The 22,307-nt window shown below is 43.0% G+C and overlaps 1 protein-coding gene and 1 pseudogene across 2 annotated transcripts in view; both read right to left on the bottom strand.

Moving 5' to 3' along the window:
• The window catches only part of ROBO1 (roundabout guidance receptor 1), a 1,264,035-nt gene that overhangs the window by 365,479 nt on the left and 876,249 nt on the right, over window positions 1-22,307 (bottom strand). The gene's annotated exons all lie outside the window — the stretch shown is intronic.
• Window positions 11,487-12,127, bottom strand: LOC307097234 (large ribosomal subunit protein uL6-like; annotated as a pseudogene). Its single transcript has one exon. The product of its transcript is annotated as a large ribosomal subunit protein uL6-like (transcript).

Genomic DNA, 22,307 nt, shown 5'->3' with positions numbered 1-22,307 from the left:
AGGCCGCCCCACACCCCAAGGGAACTCCCACCCTTATCTGTGACACCCTTCAGGGCAAACCAGCTGGCCCCCACCCGTGCACCAGGCCTCTATCCTATCTAATAAAAGAGTAATATACAGATTGATCATCACTGCAACACACAATATAGCTGCCCCCATGTGGTCAAAGATCCTGCCCCCATGTGGACACAAGATGGCCACTACAAGATGGCCAGCAGGAGAGGGCAGTTGGGAGGCACCGGGCCTGCAAGGGAGGGCAGTTGTGAGGGACCAGGCCTGCAAGGGAAGGCAGTTGAGAGGGACCAGGCTTGCAAGGGAGGGCTGTTGGAGGTGATCAACCCTGCAGGAGAGGGCAGTTAGGGGTGACCAGGCTGGCAGAGGAGGGAAGTTGGGGGCAAACAGGCTGGCAGGGGAGCAGTTAAGCATCAACCAGGCTGGCAGCGAAGTGGTTAGGGGGTGATCAGGCTGGCAGGCAGAAGCGGTTAGGGGCAATCAGGAAGGCAGGCAGGCAAGCAGTTGGGAGCCTGCAGTCCTGGATTGTGAGAGGGATGTCCGACTGCCCGTTTAGGCCCGATCCCACCAGGATCGGGCCTAAACGGGCAGTCGGACATCCCTCCAGGAGTCCCAGATTGGAGAGGGTACAGGCTGGGCTGAGGGACAACCCCCCGCCGTGCACGAATTTCGTGCACCGGGCTTCTAGTCTATATATATAAAAACCTAATATGCAAATAGATCGAACGGTGGAACAACCAAACAACCAGTCGCTATGACATGCGCTGACCACCAGGGGTGCATGCAGAACATGGTGGGTGTTGGCCGTGGTAGGATGGTGGAGCAGGTGAGCAGGGGTGCCAGACCAAGGTGGGGTGCCGGTCGCTGTCATCAGGGTGAGGCTCTGGTGGCTACTGAAAATTCTTTACTCCCACACGCCGCCATCCCACCCTGCACTTGCACCTGCTGCCGGTGCCAGCCTCACTTACCCCCACTGCCGGCCCTGATCGCCCTTGAGGGCTTCTCCACCTTCCCCTGCTCCTGAGGGGTGATCAGGGCAGCAGCCACTGCTCACACCTGCTGACAGCGCCGGCCCCACTCACACCCACTGCTGGCTCTAGCCCCAATCACTGCATATGGGAGTGGTGGCGGGAGTGGGGTTGCTGGCAGACAGGGGACTGGGGGCCATGGCAGGAGTGGTGGGGTGGGGGTGCAGAGGGCCGAGACCTGCCCCTGTGCCCACTGCAGCCTTGCAGCCCACAGTGCCTTTCAAGGTGCATGAATTCATGCACTGGTCCCCTAGTATTCTTATATTATCAGTTTTTAACATTCAGAGAATGTGAATTCCTATACACTGTGTGCATAACTAAAATTCAATATCACTCGTTCCCAAAAATTTTTCACCAACATTTTCTAATGGAAAAATTACCCAACCTCTATCAATAACCATGACTCTCTTTTTCAGAAGGCTTTGAGGGAGTTACAGCAGGACCCAATAGGGAAGAGCATATATGAATCTCAGAAGAGAGTAGATGAAAACCTCTTAAGTGATTTCAATCTTCTTCCCTAGAAGAGGTGTCCACCTGCACTGTCACAAACCTCCCTATGATATTATTGGCTCATTATTCATAAAACGTATTCTCCCTTCAATCATCAATTCGGAGTTCCTACAAGCTACCTGACAACCACCATTCTGATTATGCTAATTTGGATATTTTTCAATGTAATAATATATAAGGTTTATACTAAACGTGGCAAAACCAACTTCTAGGTCTCAACTATACCGTGCATAGGAATCCTCAGAGAGGATAAAAGAAGAAAGAGACTGATGGCATGACGTTTTAGCAAAAACTAGGATGATAATGTCAGCTGCCCTTGGCAAGAATCCTGGTAGGACCTTGGGAGTATAACAGGATTGACTTCGGGCAAGGCCAGCATCAGGGAAAAGTACATGGCAGGATTCCTTCAACAACTGCCCATTTGGAAGATAAAATATAAATACCAGTGACTGAAATAACTAAATATTTACACAACCACAGCTGGAAAAAGATATACACATAAGTGCTAAGTATTTCAAAGAAATATATCAAAGTCACATGAGATTTATGATGAGGAAACCAAACTCCTAGTTGGATTGTAAACTGTTCCCCCTTTAAGACATCACATTTACAGAAATACAAGCAAGTAACCATGTACAATTCTGATCAAGTTAACATTCTGCTGAGGTATGTAAAACACATACACGTATATAATTTTCTTCTTTTTTCATATATATGATTTTATTCTTTTTTCCAGCATGGCAGTAACATTTACCTCAGGGTTTTGTTTATTTATGTTTTCAAGTCTGTTTCTTCAGAGTAGATTGAGTGAAACAATATTTATTTTATTAACAAAGTCTTGTTTTGATACAAATTTCTTTTTCATATTCTTTGGTGGGTAACATTAAAATGTGCATTTATATCATATACAATACACCTTGTAGCAAAAAAAAGTTATAAAATTGATAGAAGCACAAGAGAAAACAAGTTCAGTGAGTAGCTGACAGATGCATAATAAATATTAATAGACAATTTGGTGACATTTGTCCAAGGTAGGGGGTGGGAGTATATATATTTGCCTTGACAACATACCTATATTTGTAAAAGAGTACCTATATTCTTAACAGAGTACTGCCTCTTAAACCTTCTTATATAAACCCCATTTATATTTTAAGGAGTAGACAGCCTCCAATTATTAACATAAATCCGATTGTGGGGAACAATTCTATAATTTTCCTGTCAGAATTTCATCCTACAAAGAATTATTTGTTAAAAATAAGAAGACAGCACCATTTAATTACTCATTGTGTACAAAGTAGACTTAAATGTCCTCTACTGAGTTACACACACTTCCCAATGCTCACACTTCCCACCGGAATAAGTATGAAAACAGACCATAGTCTACACAAAAACTAGGTGGTTTCACCAGAAACTACATGGAAAAAAGAAATACAAGAGAAACAGAATGCATTAAGATAGCAACATGATGATGCTTCAGGCCATTTTCCATCTATTATAATTCTACCTAAAGACTGGATGAGGGAGGGTTTGAGCCAAAATTTAGAATGATGTTAATAATTAACTGAGTGCCATGGGCAGTATCTGTTATCACCTAAAATTATTACCAAAATAGAGTAAACAGACTTCTAGGAGTGAATTCCCTTTGTAATATGCCTATAGAATCTATAATAATAAAAGTGTAATATACTAATTAGACAGGACAGCCGAACAACATTCCAGATGTCATTCTGGACATCATTCCAGATGAAGTCATGGTGGCGGGGGCCAAAGCAGAGGCAGTTAGGGGCTATCAGGCAGGCAGGCAGGCAGAGTGGTTAGGGGTGATCAGTCAGGCAGGCGAGTGGTTAGGGGAAATCAGGCAGGCAGGCAGGCAGGCAGAGTGGTTAGGGGCAATCAGGCAGGCAGGTGAGCAGTTAGGGGTGATCAGGCAGGCAGGCCAAGTGGTTAGGGGTGATCAGGCAGGCAGGCCAAGTGGTTAGGGGTGATCAGGCAGGCAGACAAGTGGTTAGGAGCCAGCAGTCCCGGATTGAGAGAGAGGTGTCCGACTGCCTGCAGGATCGAGCCTAAACCAACAGTCGGACATCCCCCGAGGGGTCGCAGATTGTGAGAGGATGCAGGCCAGGCTGAGGAACCTCCCCACCCTGTGCACAAATTTCGTGCACTGGGCTTCTAGTTTGTTATAATATGGCTGTATTCCCAGAGATATGAGAAAGACTGACTGACAGTAACATAAGTAAAATTTTAGATACAATATTATTTGCCCTCCTCCACAATTTTTAATAATATCAACTCTAAGTAGAAGAGACTTCTGTCCCAAGACCCAAATATTGCAGAAGCTACAAGGGCATTAACTGGTGGAACTGCCTAAGCCTACTCCAATCAGGCAGGATTTCACTCTAAACGGGAACAAAAGGGACAGGAGGGTTGAAGCTGCTTAGCTGAGTTCATGCTTCTATTTTCCCTTTAGTAAAATTTCAATTAACATTGAAATATGAGAATTTTTACTGTCTGTAAACTGCCAAACAAAAAGATCTACATATCTTAAAATATATCTCTCACTTGCCTCTCCATCAGTTTACTTCTATATTGTATTAAAGCAGTGACAACACAAAGAAATCCTATATAATAAAGAGCTAATATGCAAATGGTCATCACACCCTCACACCATCATGCCATCATGCCGTAAGGAATCAGACACTCAACACTGGGGAGAGAGGAATGGGGACCATCCAGGCACAAATGAGCTTGCAAGAAAGGAATGGGGACCAGCCAGGCTGCAGCCCGGGTGAGGGTCAAGCCACACGCCCCGCAGTCCCAGGTGCCAGTGGGTGGGGCTATGGCCCAGGAGAAGGACAAGCCACCCACCCCGTGGTCCTGGGTGCCAGTGGTTGGGGCTGTGGCCCACGAGAGGGACAAGCCACCCGCCCCGTGGTCCCGGGTGCCAGTGGCTGAGGCTGTGGCCCAGGAGAGGGGCAAGCAACCCACCCCACAGTCTCAGGTGCCAGGGCTGCGCCTGCACCTGCGGCCCGGGAGAGGGACAAGCCACCTGCCCTGCAGTCCCGTGCACCTACAGTTGTGGCCGACCCAGGCGAAGCAGGCCTGGGTCCTGGGTGTCTGTGGCCACCCAGAGGGAGGGAAGCCCAGGTCCCAGGTGCCTGCGACTGGCCAGAGGAGGGAATCCTGGCTCCCAGGTGTGAGGCATGGCAGAGGCAGTTAGGGGTGATCAGGCCAGCAGGGGAGCAGTTAGGGGCGTTCAGGCAGGCAGGCAGAGGTGGTTAGGGGTGATCAGGCAGGCAAGCAGTTAGGAGCCAGCGGTCCCGGATTTCTAGAGGAAGTCGGACATCCCCAGAGGGGTCCCAGATTGGAGAGGGTGAAGGCCGGGCTGAGGGACCCACACCCCTGTGCACAAATTTCGTGTCCCGGGCCTCTAGTATAAAATAAAATCCCTGACCTTCATAGCCTACAATTCACCTCAGACAGAAATATTAACAAGGATAATATTGAAAAATAAGAGCCATACAAAGACAGGCAGTAGTAGAAGAAACTGATTTGTGGAAGGAAGGAAAAGCATAGGCAAAAACAAAAACAAAAACACCACGAAGTAATGTAGCATTTTGTGGGGAAAGTTTATTAAATCTAGGGAATTAATTCAAGTTGCCTGGGTTCAAATCTAGGCTTTAATACTGTTAGCTGTGTGAACTTGAATATGAGTTTCCTCATGTGTAAAATGAGTATAAAAATAGTATTTCTACTTTATAGGTTAGCATAATCCCTGATGCATAACATAGTATTACATAGTTTCATGGTTGGAACCATTAATGTAGTATGTGGAAGTTAACATAAGCACCATTGTTTGATTTTATGACTCTCCCCCACCATGCTCTCCAGAAATTACATTACAGTTCTTATTATTTACTAGAGGCCCGATGCACAAAAATTCATGCAAGACTAGGCCTTCCTTCCCCCAGCTGCCGGCACCAGCTTCCCTCCAGCACCCAGGACTCAGGCTTCCCTCCGGCCACCAGCAGGCACCCGGGACCCAGGCGGCTTCCCTCCAGCCCTGGCTTCGTCCGAAAGGATGTCCAGTCTAATTAGCATATTACCCTTTTATTATTATAAATGGAGAATCAATTACTTTTTCCCTAAATTTGTAAGAAAAGTTGGAAATTAAGGTAGTCTCCCATTTTAGTTGAGAATTTAACTCAAAATAATTTTTTATTTACACTGTAAAACATCTTTCATAATACATGAAAAATAAAACAAAACTAGAGCACTATGCCCAGCCAACTTATTGGTACCAAGAATCATTAGCGGTTGACTCTTGCTAAAGCCAGCTAAAGAAAGCATCTATTCCTTGTGGAAAGATCACATATAGATCCATTGACTAAATGTGTGCCTTTCAAAATTTAAAAGACACACGAATACTTTTTAAATATTACTGAGAGTAGAAAAGTATTATCTTTTTCTTCCTTTTCATTATAAATAAGAAATCCTAGGGTGGCCAGATAGATGAAATTTGTAGTTGTGCCGAATGACACACCAAGTCAACTCTGTAAATACATCAAGGTTATAAAAATTCACAAATAACACTATATTTACTAATGCTTATCTGAATAGACAAAAATGTTCAGGTATAATAATATAATAGCTTATTTCAGGTTTTACGACCATTTTTTCAAAAACTGAGAATTTTGGACAGCATTTTGTACTGTGAAAAACAGTATTTGGGTGGTCCTGTGAATTTTGTTATTGCGATGGAAATATAGTTCCTCCCAACATTGGATTTTCAAAATATTAGGACAAATGACATGGCATTGCAAACAATGTTAATCCACACTTCATTTCTTTATATATAATATGGAATAGAAGATAGATATACATTTGAGCCAACTAGAACCTCAATATAGAGAACATGAGCAGACTTCCTTATTGAAATGGAACTCAAAAATACTCCTATAACTGTATAAAATAAACCTTGCTTAACAAATTTCCTCTGTCCTGAATTTAAATTTCTGAAGGGAAATCGTGATTCTAAAATTAATCTTACTTTTTATTTAAAATAAGTATTTAAGTCAATTCTTTCTCTAAAGAGTTGCATTGGATGTTCACAGAATCTCTACATTACAGATATAATTAACTAAATCAATAGCCTAAAATCAATTAAAGCACTAAAATAAAGCTTCAACTTTACTTTTTGAATTAGGTAGTCATGCATATTTCTGGGACATATTTTTAAAAACCTATGAATCTAGGTGTCTGCAAGTTGGAGTATGGAACAACAATTTGAAGGATAGCTGTCTAAGGACATTTACACTTTTGGAAAACAAAATACCTAAAACAGCCTTTTAAAGGATTAGGGAGAAATCCCTAAAGGAATGTAGTCAATGTCACTCTTTTTTAAAACTCAGTCAGTACTTCTGACATGAATGAGAATTTCTAAAGAAACTCTCTTACACATTAGTCAACTGTCATCTTTACCTCCCTTGTATCTTCCCCATTCCTCTCTCATTGTATCTCTAATTTAGTTATTCCAGATCCTAAGAAGCACCTTGACAAAGGATGCTGAGAGACATACTCTAATCCTGTGACATACAAGATATGGAGACTTAAAGGGAATTCCAAATATTAACTTAAAATCTATTCAGCAATCTTTATTTTCTAAAGAAGTACATAATTCATCAAAGCTATATGTATTAGAACCAAAAGCAAAAATCTACCATAAAATAATATACAACTTTTGATGCAAAGATAAAAAAAGTTATCCTAATTCCAAAGCATTTTTTTCCCTTTTTTACACCCTGAGTTGAGAATTGTTGCTCTCTCTCTTTCTTACTTTTTTATTTGGGTGGGTGGGGGGCAGATAAGTTTGTACTTTTCCTTTTTCTTTTGAAATAGAGGTATGGTATTATATTTTTCCCTGAGATTTTTTTAAACTGTGTTAATATGATGCCTATATTCATTTAACATTTTGTTATTCTAATGCACCTTTAAAAGGAAAATATAAAACTTTGAATCATTATTTTGATGGTGGTTTAATTAAATTTGAAAGGAAAGAGCCATATTGTCAATTTTGTTTAGAAAGCATTTATAATATTGAAATACTAGTGTTTAGTCACATTTAATTTAGACCACTGAAATATTTCTCCATCTCCAATGCTTATAACTTCACCTAGAATTCAGCAGGTACTCAATAAACATTTGTTGAATGAATGAACAAATAATGGAAAAAGAAAATGAAGGAAAGAACCAAGATAGCAGTGTAGGTAAATGCCTGTACTTGTCACCTCCCACAACATCAAAATTACAACTAAATACAGAACAACCATCATTCAAAACTGTCTGAAATCTGGCTGAATGGAAGTCCTACAACTAGAGAAGAAGAAAGCACACTGAGACTGGTAGGAAGGGTGGAGGTGAGGAACGGGCTGGTCCGACATCCATGTATGCCATTTTTGTAATTGGGAGGGAGACCATCTCTGCAGAGGCCACTTGTGAGAAACAAGGGGTCCCACACACCAGACCCTCAGCCCAAGGTCCCAGGGCTGGGAAGAGAAGTCCCCATAAATTCGGGCTGTAAAAACCAGTGAGGATTGAGGCCGAGTGACATGGAGGCTTCTGGAGACTCGGGTGTTCCTTTTAAAGGGCTGCGTCATGAACTTACAAAGTCCCGCTTACTATAAGCTCCAGTGCCAGGCGGCATTGTGGGACCCAGACACATACGGGGAGGAACCGGATTGTCTGGCATTGGGGCAGGAACTCAGAGGCAGCTTTCCATCTGACAGAGGTGCTTGCAGGGGTCACTGCTCCCGTGTTGGGAAATCCCCAGTAGCAGGGCTAACTGGCAGCCATATCTGAGTTTCCATCATCATGGTCCATACTGTTTGCTCTGCCCAAATGATTCCTTGAAACTGCACCCCATCAAATTGACAGCCCCACCCAACCTGTTTGCAGCAGCTTTTCCATATGAACGGCCTGTCTTGTTCAGGCTTCCGACTTTGCTAAAATCTCTCAAGCAATCATCGTATGGCTGATGAGAGCATGCCCACAACTATCAACAAAAGGCCCAAGATCCTGGTGCTAGCACCATCCTGCTTTGCTTCACAGCTGGGCCTCACCTGGGCACTTCCAAGCCCAATACATATAGCTCCTGCTGGGTGTCCCCAGGCAATGGCTGACTTTGCACCTCCCTGGGGGCCCTAGTCCCAGTATACCCAGTGGAGAGCTTCAGACCATAGAGATTAAAACTCTACACATCCACAAGTGACACACTCAAGGGGAAGACTCCGTGAGCACCAAAGCCCCACTGAAGCAAGTCCTGCTCCAGAGGGGTGTTTTCTCAACAGCAGCTCTCCCACTGTAGTCACAGCAGGTCCTCACAGCCAATTGGCCTGGAGGTCAATTCCTACAAGAGATACCAACAACAATCAAGGCTGTGCACAGAGTCCACACAGGGGCTCACCTAGAGTGCCCAGCTCGCCCAGCTTAGGTGACTGGGGAGGCTGAGCCACTGGGCCCTACAGGACTCATACTACACAAGACCACTTTACCAAATCCAGGAGATATAGCAGCTCTACCTAATACATAGAAACAAACACAGGGAAGCAGCCGAAATGTGGAGACAAAGAAGCATGTCACAAATGAAAGAAATGGGACCAAGCAAACTACTGGACAAAGTTCAAAACCATCTTGTAAGGTTATTAAAGGATCTTCATGGGAGATTTAAGGATCTTAATGAGACTTTCATGGATCTTAGTGAGAATGTCAAAAATATGAAAAGGGACCAGTCAGAAAGTAAGCATACACTAACTGAAATAAAGAATAATTTACAGGGATTCAACAGTAGAGTAGAGCAGTCCGAAAATCAAATCAATCAGTTGGAATAAGAGGAAGCAAAAAACATCCAATCAGAAGAGCAAAAGGAAAAAGAATCCAAAAATAGCAAGATAGTTTAAGGAGCCTCTGGGACAACTTCAAGCATATCAACATTCACATTATGGGGGTGCCAGAAAGAGAAGAGAGAGAGCAAGATATTGAAAACCTACTTGAAGAAATAATGACAGGAAACTTTCCCAACCTGGTGAAGGAAATGGACTTCCAAGTCCAGGAAGAGCAGAGTCCCAAACAAGAGGAACCAAAAGAGGCCCACACCAAGACACATCATAATTAAAATGTCAAGGGTTAAAGACAAAGGGAATCTTAAAAGCAACAAGAGAAAATTAGTTAGTTACTTACAAGGGAGAGACCATATAACTGTCAGCTGATTTCTTGACAGAAACTTTGCAGGCCAGAAGGGAGTGGCAAGAAATATTCAAAGTGATGACTAGCAAGGACCTACAACTAAGATGACTATACCCAACAAAGCTCTCATTTAGAATTGAAGGTCAGATAAAGAGTTTCACAGATAAGAAAAAGCTAAAGGAGTTCATCAGCACCACAGCAGTATTACATGAAATGTTGAAGAGGAAGAAGAAGAAAAAATAAGGTTAAAACATATGAACAAAATGGCAATAAATACATATCTATCAACAATTGAATATAAAAATCAAAATAAATGAGCAAGAAATCTAACGAACAATTAAACTGGTGAATGAAATAGAATCAGAAGCATGGAAACATGGAACAGACTGAGGAATCTCAGAGGGAAGGGGGTTCAGGGGTAGGAAGAGATTAACCAAAGATCTCACCTATGGACAGAGACAATAGGATGGTAAAGGCCTAGGGAAGGGTGGAAACTGAATGGAGGGGGGCAATGAGAGGAAAAAGGAGGACATCTGTAATACTCTTGACAATAAAGATTTAAATAATCTACACTAATAAAAGAGAAAGATGCAAATTGACCATCACTTCACAACGCCCACCAGCCAATCAGGAGTGAGTATTCAAATTAACCTGACAAAATATGGCAGGTTAATTTGCATATGCAGGCGCCAACCCCCAGCCACTCCAGGCCTACGCTCGCAGGCACTGGGGGCAGGGCAGGAACATCCCCGGGACCCAGGTGCTCTGAGCCAGGGCGTGCACAAGTGGCCAGGGGTGGGGCAGGAATGTCCCCCGCAGTGAGCGAGCAGACAGCAGACTGCGGGATCGCAGACAGCAGGGCCCCCACAGAGAGCAGACACCAGGGCCTGTGGTGGCATCAAGCAGGCAGGTCCACAGAGAGCAGAGAACCACGGGAAGCAGGCCTAAGCCATTAGTAGGACATCCCCTGTGGGCTCCCAGATTGGAGAGGGTGCAGTTTGGGCTGAGGGACCTCCCTCCTGCACGAATTTCATGCACCAGACCCCTAGTAATAATAATAAATGCCAACAACAACAGCAACAAAAAAGAAAGGAAAGGGGAAGGGGAAGGGGAAGGTGAAGGAAAGGGAAAGGAAAGGAAAGGAAAGGAAAGGAAAGGAAAGGAAAGGAAAGGAAAGGAAAAAGAAACTGAAGGGAGAAATTATTTAAAACCAACATCCACAGTGGAGGCCGTTTGAGAGAATGTAAGGGCATCCTTGTTCCGGGAAGGAGACAGCCAAGGTGGAAAGGTCTGAAGTCATCACCTCTCTGAAGCCATTTGGAGATTAAAAACTTGGTCCATTAAAAGAAGGTAGCTCAATTTAAAATAATTCCAATGACATGGAAACCTATACACATCATCCTGAGTGCTGGAAACACAAGGATTAACAGAGATAAGCTGCACAATTCTAGCAGAAGAGATAGACTGAGAGAAAGAGAGACCTAGAAAAATTATCTAAAAAAATCTTAAGAGTGTTGATTTCCTAGGAACTGTTGAAAATGCACAGTTTTTGTTTCCTTTTCCCTAGGTTTCTCTAGTTTCTAGGTATTTCATAATGTTCTAATATTATTTTCATAATAAAATATTTTAGGAGTGTGAAAGCCAGAAAAAAAAAGATTTTTATGTCAATACATGGCTTTTATTACATCTTTAAAAATATCACAAATAAAACTGAGGAATCTTCAGCATCCTGCTGTTTTTGTAGCTGGAAAACTTCGATCTTAATTCATCAGCCTGCTGAAGTGTTCCATTTTTCCAAAATATAGTCGCCGTCCACAAATTTTCTGACATCCTTGCTTTTAACCATTGTGGCTTGCTGAATCAAAGCAGCTGAATTTGCTACAAGTTCAATGTAATTTCCTTCAAGAATTAACTAACCTTTCTGGGCTTGAGATACTGTATAGTCTACGCCTGACCTCATCCAAACCCTGTGGATATATTTTTAGGCCAAGAAATTTCTGATTTCAACAAGAGAACCATTCTCCTGAATAATGAGGTTGATGGGGAAGTGAGCGTACACAGACCTCATCTTGTAAGGGAAGCGCAGTGTAACACCTTGATCATGTTCTGTACTTGACCGCAGATGGTGTGAATGGTAGCCAGTTCCTTTCTATTTCCCACCATTTGTCAATCCTGAGCCTCTTCTTTTCCTTTCCAAGGATTCTGAGTTCTACACTGATGTGATTTAAGTCCATCGGCAGGGTGCCTCTGGGGCCCTTCACAATAGTGTGCCTCACTTCAGATTGATGTTGACATTTTCTGGGATGTGGACAGTCTGATTGCTTGAGAATGGTCTTCATCCTCACAATACATGTGGCAAAAAGAGCCAAACACAAATTTTTGGGAAATGAAATTCAACTTTTGCTAACTTCTTTAGCATTCATATCTTCACTCAATAAATATGTACTAAGTACTCACACTGCACCAGGCCTGTCTGTGCCAGTTACAGGTGATATCAAAGTGCAAACAACAAACAAAAAAGTAGTACCTGTCTCTTTTTAAATGTTGAGGGTTTTTTTTAGTTATTACAGTAAAGATGCAAAGTTAATGTGAATGATACGCAAGCAACACTGCGTGCACTTAAACAATGTACACGCACTTACATACCTCTTAGACAATATTACACTTTTTTGTGGGCACACATAAACAACCAGTGAATAAATAAAAAGGAATTGTGTATGCAAACTGCATGCAACATAGCTAGAATGAGTGGAACCTTACATACTGCACAAAATATAGAATGAGCAGAAGCAATTGTCTTCTAACAAAATAAATTTTCCTGGAAAGGTGGAAAATCTGTATGAGATTAAATAAATAGAGGCCAGAAACCCTGAGGCTCATAGCTGCTCAGTCATGCCCTGTGTAATCACCAGGAGTTCAAAGACTGGATGGATTTAATACGATTAACAGGTATAATTGCTTCTTCTCTTTAGGAAGCAAATAGACCTAATTATTTTACCTATCTTCAATACTATTACAAGGTAATTTCTGGTCTGTGTTGCCAAGGAAAAATATTTCTTTAAACCTTAAATTATTTCTCCCTTCACATTTCAGCAATTCTTAGACTTTCTATTTATAAAAAAAATTAAGCCCAAATAAATTATCAAAATACACTTTTCAAACTCAGCCTATAATAACTGGTAGAATATCTTAACATAATGGGTAGTTCTTCAGCTTTCTGTTAACAGTAAAATAAGATCTGAGATGGAGAGAAATGAGATAGAAGATTGTTGTCTTTTTTGTTTAATTAATTTTAGAAATATATATAATATGGTCATTTAAAAAGTAAGAGTAATTTTCTTTTAAAATAAGTATTTTATTTATATGTTGCATAAAACTGCATGCTGGTGTTTTCAGAGGCTAATATAGGCGCACCAAAATTGTCTCTGAAAATATATGCATGTGCATGTCAAAATGGAATAAGGACACATTCAGTAATACAACTTTCAAAAACATGTTTTAATATTAAACATAAATGAAAGCAGTGTATACCTTTATAAATATTCTCTAATTTCTAAGTAGCAATTATTTTATTTTTCTGCTTTAGAAAAACCAGGAATGAAGTCAAATATGTAGATAATTGGTCCCTGACCTATTTGGTCATACTCTTGGGGTATAAGGATGTGTACAGGTACACAGTGTGATTTTATACACAACTAACGTTTGAAAGCCACTGAATTAGAGGTTGAACTTATTGTGAAACACATTTCCTATATTATTGAGCATTTTGAAATTTTACTATTTTTTAATAGTTCAACTACTATGATTAATACAAGCAAACAGTTATGTAGCACTTACTATACATGACACACTTTTCTTTCTTTTTTAAAAAAAATATTTTGATTCCAGAGAGGAAGGGAGAGGGAGAGAGAGGTAAAAAAAAAAAATCAATGATGAAAAAAAATAATTGAACGGCTGCCTCCTGCATGCCCCACACTGGGGATCGAACTGCAAGCAGGCATGTGCCCTAACCTGGAATCGAATCGTGATCTCCTAGTTCATAGGTCAATACACAACCACTGAGCCATGCCAGCCAGGCTGCATGACACACTTTTCTCAAGTCATTTGGCTTCAAAGTGTATGTTTATAACTATCTGAAGTTCTAAACTGTCTCTCTACTTAAGTTTTATTAAGACGACCATAAGAGTATTCAATATGATCATGTAGAAAAAGATTAAATATATATATGGCTAACTTTTATACGAAATGATTAGTTTAGATGTGCATGACTAAAATGAAATTATGCAAGTAAAATAATAAATAATGATAAAGAAAATAAGGAATTAATTATTTTTACTGGTTATTCACTTCATATGCTTTTCACTTGACAAATTAGAAGCAGACCATTACTTCCAGTGTCTTGTTTGTTTTCGCTTCACTCTAACCATGGCAATGCACTATATGTTTGCGTGCATAGCCAGTGAAGCTTAGGCCAGTTTCCAGAGGTCCCATTTCCCTTACAATAATTTTGAGGCATAATGTGCAAAAGACCATCTTAAATGCCATCTGCAACAAATTCCCTCTCTCTCAGTTATTACCATCATACACATATGTATAAGCCACACTTCTGTGACCTTCAAGATTAAAGATGTTTACCCCTCTTTGCAAAACTGACACCCCAAAAAAGAGTGCAAAAGCTCTACAAAACTACAAGAATTGCAAATTTTGCATGTGAAAAATAGTTTGAAAAAGCAAAGATGAATCAATATTCTTCTCAAGCATAAGATGCACAGCAGCTGGCCAAGATTAAACCCTGTATAACCTACAGAATCATTACTTGGTTTGACTTAGTTCTTCATAGTTACCTAGGCCTATTAATGTTTTTAAGAGTTCGTAAAAGCAAGTGGTGTTTTCTCAAAGCAACTAAGACTTTTATAATTATCTCATTAGTCTTAAATGTCAAAAAGAGAAATAATTAAAACGTATTTATGTTTCAGTTCATTAGCTATGTTAATTCTCACAATCCTCAAAATGTTCTGAGTTAGGCACTATTATTATCCATAATTTGTTGGTGAGGAAACTGAGGCACAGAAACCAGTCCAAGATTTCACAGGTATAAGTGATAGAACAGAGATTCAGATCCCTGAAGTCCTTTCCAGAATTTGGATAATTTGCCACTAAATCATGCTGTAAAACAGTACAATTTTTAAATAATTTTGCTTGCATAAAATAGACTTTATAGACCACAGGTTTTCATTTTAACTTTCAAAATACTGTAAGAAATACTAAAAAAAAAATATTTTGGTCCTATATGGCAAGTGGAGGAGAGAAGGTGGTGGATTATTGTCAGCATATTCAGGCTCTTTTCCTAGGCCCATCAACCTCTACCTCTCCATCCACAGTTGCTGGGTCAGTCTCCTCATCCATAAAATGAGGTTAATATAGCATGTTAAAGCTGGAATAAGAACTGATAAATTTGTCAACCCTCACATTTTCCAAACAAAGGAAAATTAATCAACAGATTGAAAATACTTGATTGGAGTTGACAACAAAAATCCCCTATAGCCAGAATGAGGACAGGACCTAGTTCTTTTGAATCCCATAAACAGGAGGTTAGAAGTAAAATCTTTTGTAAAGGTGACTAAAGAAGAGGTATTCTTAGCCTTTTCAGGGTGTGCTTCAAAGTGACTGTGAAGTCTTCAAAGTGAATGCAAATTTCCCTGAGCATTCATGGAGATATAAAAATGACTTAGTCTTATAAGAGGTTCTAATCTTCACAATAAAAACATGGAAATTAGCTTTACTATTTTAGATTAATTTTTAAAAGCTCAGAGGGGTAAATACTTGAACAATTATCTCCCAAATAAAACACAGAGAGGTATTTATATATATCATAATAATACAATCCTATCTAATAAAGAGGGAATATGCTAATTGACCATCACTCCGTCACAAAGACGGCTGCACCCACAGCTGAGGCCAAGTTCCCTTAAGGAGTCTTAATGAGCAAAATCAGCAGGGACGGAGGCTATGCCCTCCCCCGCCCCCGTGGGGCTTGACAGGGGACCTCAGGCTCACCCCCCACCAAGCAGGGCTTGACAGGGAACCTCAGGCCTTGCCCCCTGCCCCGGTGCCAGGCCGGGGGACCTCAGGCCGTGACCCGCGCCCCAGCGCCAGGCCAGGGGACCTGAGGCCATGCCCCCTGCCTGACGGAACTTGAAGGGGAACCTCGAGGTGCACTTCCTGTACTGATGCTGGGCTAGGGGACCTCAGGCTGCTCCCCCGGCCCAAGCGCCAGGCTGGGGAACCTCAGGCCATGCCCCCCACCAGGTGGGGCTTAACAGAGGACTTCAGGCCGCGCCCCCCACCCTGGCACCATGCCGGGAGACCTCAGGCCGCACCCCCCAACCCCAGCACCAGGCCAGGGGACCTGAGGCTGCGCCCCCCTGCCTGGCTTGGCTTAACAGGGGACCTCTGGCCGTGCTCCCCACCCAGCGGGGCTTGACGGGGAACCTCAAGGTGCACCCCCAGTGCTGGGTCGAGGGAACTCAGGCCGCACTCCTCGCCCAGCGAGGCTTGACTGGGGACCTGAGGCTGTGCCCCCTGCCCGGCAGGGATTGACAAGGGTGGGACTGGCTGGGTCTGGATCTATCCCAATCGGGGGGGTGGGGGGGGGCGTGGCCGAGTCTTGGTCTCACGTGATTTTGAGGCACATGTGGGTGGGCGGGGACTTGACTCTGGGTCATCCTTTTATTTATTTATTTATTTTTTTAAATACATTTTATTGATTTCTTACAGAGAGAAAGGGAGAGGGATAGAGAGCTAGAAACATCGATGAGAGAGAAACATCGACAAGCTGCCTCCTGCACACCCCCTACCGGAGATGTGCCCGCAACCAAGGTACATGCCCTTGACCGGAATTGAACCTGGGACCTTTCAGTCCGCAGGCCGACGCTCTATCCACTGAGCCAAACCGGTTTCGGCTGGGTCTCCCTTTTAATGTGCACGAATTTCGTGCACTGGGCCACTAGTCTACACTAATAAAAGAGTAAGGTGCAAATTGACCATACCTTCGCGATGCCCACCAGCCAATCAGGAGTTAGTATGCAAATTAACCCAACAAAGCTGGCAGGTTAGTTTGCATATGCAGGCGCTGAGTGGCCAGGGGCGGGGCAGGACACCATGGTGACGACACAGGCGTTCTGCACCTCCCTGGCTGCTCCAGGCCTCTGGACAGAGTGGGAAGGCAGAAAGGCAGCTCTGGGCCGGAGCAAAAAGGTGGCTCCAACTGGAGCGAAGGCGGTGCTGGCAGCCAGGGGAAGGAAGGCCCATTCTTGCACGAATCTTCGTGCATCGGGTCTCTAGTATCATATAATATTGTATAATGTCTCCCAATAACTCATAGAGAGCTGAGAATCAAACTCAAAGCTATGAACTCCAGAGTCTGTATCCCTTTCTTTCTTTCTTCTTTTAAATATATTTTTATTGATTTCAGAGAAGGGAGAGGGAGAGATAGAAACTTTAATGATGAGAGAGAATCATTGATCAGTTGCCTCCTGCACACTCCTTACAGGGGATCAAGCCCACAACCTGGGCATGTGCCTTTGACCAGAATCGAACCCAGGACTCTTCAGTCCCCTGGCCAATATTCTATCCACTGAGCCAAACCAGCTAGGGCCTGCATCCCATTCTTGACATTGACATGCAACACTGCTTCTCTGCCTTCTCATTTAATTCTTTCACACCTACTCTTCACTTGATGCTGGACTCGGCACAGGCTGAATGAAGTAACACCTGTTATTTTTATTACCTCACCCAACCAGGAAATTCAAGTTATTTTCTGTTGAGAAGTATTTTAGCAGACATCAATATTATCAAGAACGGGAACAACAGTAGCTGGCACTAAGTACTGCATCCTTAGTATCTTCCAGGCATTTGTTGGGAATAGTGAACATGTGATCTCCTTGTACCTCACATATACAATTACCTTTTAATATTGGTGAACTAACCCTACCCTTCAAATACTTATAATCCAGTTGTTCGGGATTTAGAAAGATTAGAGTTTTCAAACTGGGAAGGATTACATATGTTGAAAAGCTCAGAGTCCAAGAAGTATGTGAATATACCGTAAACGCCATAGGAGTAATAAGAACCAAAAGTTAAGTGGAGTGGGCATATTGGTTTCTCAGAGAAGAAGAGGTTTTGGTTTGATATGGAGAGCTGGATATGATTGGATTGGTCAAAGGTTCTTTGTCCATGAAGTTACTTAAGAGTTTTGTGTTTATGAATATACTAGAGGCCCAGTGCATAAAATTTGTGCACTCGGGGGGAGGTGGTCCCCTCAGCCCAGCCTGCACCCTCTTGCAGTCCGGAAACCCTTGGGGGATGTCCAACTGACAACTGGCAGTAGGACATCCTTAGCGCTGCCATGGAGGCGGGAGAGGCTCACCAGCGGTGAGCCCGGCTCAGGCCTTCTGGCTGAGAGGCGCTCCCCCTATGGGAGTGCATTGACCACCAGGGGTCATCTCCTGCATTGAGCGTCTGCCCCCTTGTGGTCAGTGTGCATCATAGCAACCAGTCGTTCCACCTTTTGGTCAATTTGCATATTAGCCTTTTATTATATAGGACTACAGGCCTGATGCATGAAATTCCTGCAAGAGTAGGCCTTCCTTCCCCTGGCTGCTGGCACCAGCTTCCCTCTGGCACCCAGGACCAGGCTTCCCTCCAGCACCCGGGCCATTGGCACCCAGGACCCAGGCCTCCCTCTGGCTGTCGGCAGGCACCCAGGACCTGAGCTTCCCTCCGACCGCAGGCAGGCACCCAGGACCTGGGCTTCCCTCACAACCCTGGCTTCGTCTGGAAGGTCGTCTGGTCTAATGAGCATATTACACTTTTATCATTATAGATTTGCATTTTTATAGAAAAGAAGATCTATTCATAGAAAAAAGACAATCAGTTCTTGAAAATGGGCATTAATGCAAATATTTAAAAATAAATAACAACATAGCAGGTGTATCAGTTTCCTAGGGTTGCCCTAAAAAAAGTATCACAAACAGCGTATCTTTAATGACTGAAATGTGTTGTCTCACAGTTCTGGAGACTAGAGGTCCGAGGTGAAGCCATCAGTGTTAGTTTCTTCTGAGGGCTGTGAAGGATAATCTCTTCTAGATTCTGTCCTACTTCTGGTGCTTCACCAGAAGTTCCTTTACCTCTGCTGCATCACTCACCCCAAACTGCCTTTTTCTTCACTTGGCATTCTCCCCATGTCTCTGCGTTTGCATCCAGATTTCCTCTTTTATAAGGATACAGACATATTGGATTAATGATTTCACCCTAATGATTTCACCGTAACTTGCTCATCACCAAAGACCCTATCTCCAAATAATGTCACATTCACAGATACAGGGGGTTATGGCTGACAAATTTTTGTGGGACACAAAATTCAACCCATCACCATGGGGGGAAAAGTAGAGATGAGGGAAAAGGATGTTTCAATGAGGTACCGAGGAAAGGAACAGAGAATGATGTAGTACCAAGGAGCCCAGCATGATTCCTGCAAAGACTGCAGTCTGAGACTAGCGCAAAAGAGGAGTTTAAATGAGTGCTTTAGCCAAACAGCAAAGATCTAAAAATGTCCGAGAAAGGCTTTTGGATTATGGCCTACTAGCAAAAAGGAGTTCTTAAAAGATTTTGTGGAATAAAATAACATGATGAAAATATTGTTTAGGAGACCAGAGTGCTAGACAGGATGAGCAGCAGTGGAAGGAGACCAGGGACTCAAGAGATGATCACTCCGTAATAAGGAGTGAGGCAAAAAATGGAATGAAAATGAAAAAGAAATAAAAACTCAAGAAGCATTATGAAGTAAGAATGCACGTAACTCAGTCCAATAACTCTAAGGTTTGGGACCTAAACAACAAAAAGAAAACCAGCTTAGGGCTGCTTTTGTTTTAAACTTGTGTTTGACTTTGGAAAAAAAAAAAAAAACCAACACTGTAAATTTCAGTTTTTTCCTAGATTAAATGATTTATATTTTTTAAAAACCAACTTGAATCTCCCTAGATGATATTAAAAATAGAAGACTTTCTTTCCATCCCATTCTGTATTTCAAGAATTATATGTTTCAAATTATAATCTATAATTGTATCATGTTTTCCTGAGATAATTTCACTCAATAATTTATAAATTATATGCAATACTAGGGGCCCAGTGCACGAATTCATGCACCTTGAAAGGAACTGTGGGCCATGCGGCTGTGGTGGGCACAGGGGCGGGACTCGGCCCATCCTCCGCACACCCACCTGGCCCCTCCTGCCGTGGCCCCTGTTCCTGTCTGCCAGTAGCCCTGCTCCCCCAGCCACCGCTCCCACGTGCTGACTGTGCTGGCCCCACTCGTAACTGCTGAAAGCGCGAAGCGATTGGGGTTGGCGCCAGCAGCAGATGCAAGCAGGGCCAGCAACATCAGTTGATGCAAGCAGCAGCTGCTGCCCTGATAGCCCGTTGCAGGCCTAAGCCTCCACTCAAGCTACAAAGTTTCAATTATAGAAGGTAAACAAATTCAAACAAATGGCGGCAGAATGGAGCTTGAGAGAGCAGGCCAGGGTTGCCACCGGCAACAGGGGAAGCAAAGCTTTCCGCATACCCTGGCCGGGCTCACCCACTTAAGGCAACAAAGTTTCAATTGTAGAAGGTGAATTAACTGCCACAGAAATGGCTGCCGCCCCGGAGGGAGCAGCAGGCTTAGCTCTGCTCCAGGCTACAAAGTTTCAATTGTAGAAGGAAAATAAATCCCAGATATCAGGGCCTCTGCTTGGGTTGCCAGGGGGCGTATCCGGCCTGTAAACCACCACAGGCCCCTCGCTCAGGCCGCCCCACACCCCAAGGGAACCCCCACCCTGATCCAGGACGCCCTTCAGGGCAAACCAGCTGGCCCCCACCTGTGCACCAGGCCTCTATCTTATCTAATAAAAGAGTAATATACAGATTGATCATCACTGCAACACACAATATAGCTGCCCCCATGTGGTCAAAGATCCTGCCCCCATGTGGACACAAGATGGCCACCACAAGATGGCCAGCAGGAGAGGGCAGTTGGGAGGGACCCGGCCTGCAAGGGAGGGCAGTTGCGAGGGACCAGGCCTGCAAGGGAGGGCAGTTGAGAGGGACCAGGCTTGCAAGGGAGGGCAGTTGGAGGTGATCAACCCTGCAGGAGAGGGCAGTTAGGGGTGACCAGGCTGGCAGAGGAGGGAAGTTGGGGGCAAACAGGCTGGCAGGGGAGCAGTTAAGCATCAACCAGGCTGGCAGCGGAGTGGTTAGGGGGTGATCAGGCTGGCAGGCAGAAGCGGTTAGGGGCAATCAGGAAGGCAGGCAGGCAAGCAGTTGGGAGCCAGCAGTCCTGGATTGTGAGAGGGATGTCCGACTGCCCATTTAGGCCCGATCCCACCAGGAGTCGGACATCCCTCCAGGAGTCCCAGATTGGAGAGGGTACAGGCTGGGCTGAGGGAAAACCCCCTGCCGTGCATGAATTTCGTGCACCGGGCTTCTAGTAGTTAATAATATTGTATTGCTTATTTGAAAGTTTGGAAGTCGCTGAGAGTAAACTTTTAAAATTCTCATTTCCAAAAGAAACTGTTAAGGGGATAGGGGAATAAGGAGTACTAATATATGGTGACAGGAGAAGATTTGACTTTGGGTGGTGGGCACATGGAAGAATATACAGATCTTGTAACATAGAAACCTACACCTGAATCTATATGTTCATGCTGACCAATGTCACCCCAATAAATTTAATAAAACATTTTGTAACTCTCTATGATGACAGATGTTATCTAGACTTATTATGTTGACCCTTATGAAATATATACAAATATTGAATCATTATCCTTTATATCTGAAACTAAAAATAGAAACTCTTTGGATAATGCAGACAATAAGCTGCCATTATATAGTAATATAAGGACAAATCCTGAAGGTTATTAAGACCACTTAGCTTCAATTTTGCAGATCAATTTTAAACCTGTCTTATGAAGTGATAAAATATTGAGGTCACTCTTACTTATTTGAGCACAGTAAGAAATGTCCTTTGGGGGAAATTTTTTACTGAGAAAAATCCCATGTACATCAAAAGAGTTTTCAGATTACCATTTCATGTACAAGTCAAAGCTATCTAAGTAACTATCTTCTGTAAACATATTTATTCTTTTCAAATGAACAAAAGAGTAAATATGCAATTTCTTTATTTAACTAGAATTATGTTTTAACATGAAAGCTACTTTTGTAAAGAAAATGTCTGCTTCTACTTAAAGAAAGTGATGTTTAATAAGGGACAAAATTTTTAAAAGCTATAGTGGGGCCAAATTTGGCAGCACTAAGGATGTCCAACTGCTGTCAGTCAGACATCCCCTGGGGTCTCCGGGACTGTGCGAGGGGCCAGGCCGTGCACCGGGCCTCTAGTAGTTCCCTAACTGAAATGTAAATTTGTACTGTTTTTTACTATTGAGATGTACTAATAAAACACATTGCTTTAATATAAATACCATT

Source organism: Cnephaeus nilssonii (genome assembly GCF_951640355.1).
Source record: "Cnephaeus nilssonii genome assembly, chromosome: 3".
Taxonomy (NCBI): Eukaryota; Metazoa; Chordata; class Mammalia; order Chiroptera; family Vespertilionidae; genus Cnephaeus; species Cnephaeus nilssonii.
The sequence above is the reverse complement of the archived record's forward strand: the minus strand, read 5'-3'. Positions and strand labels throughout refer to the sequence as shown.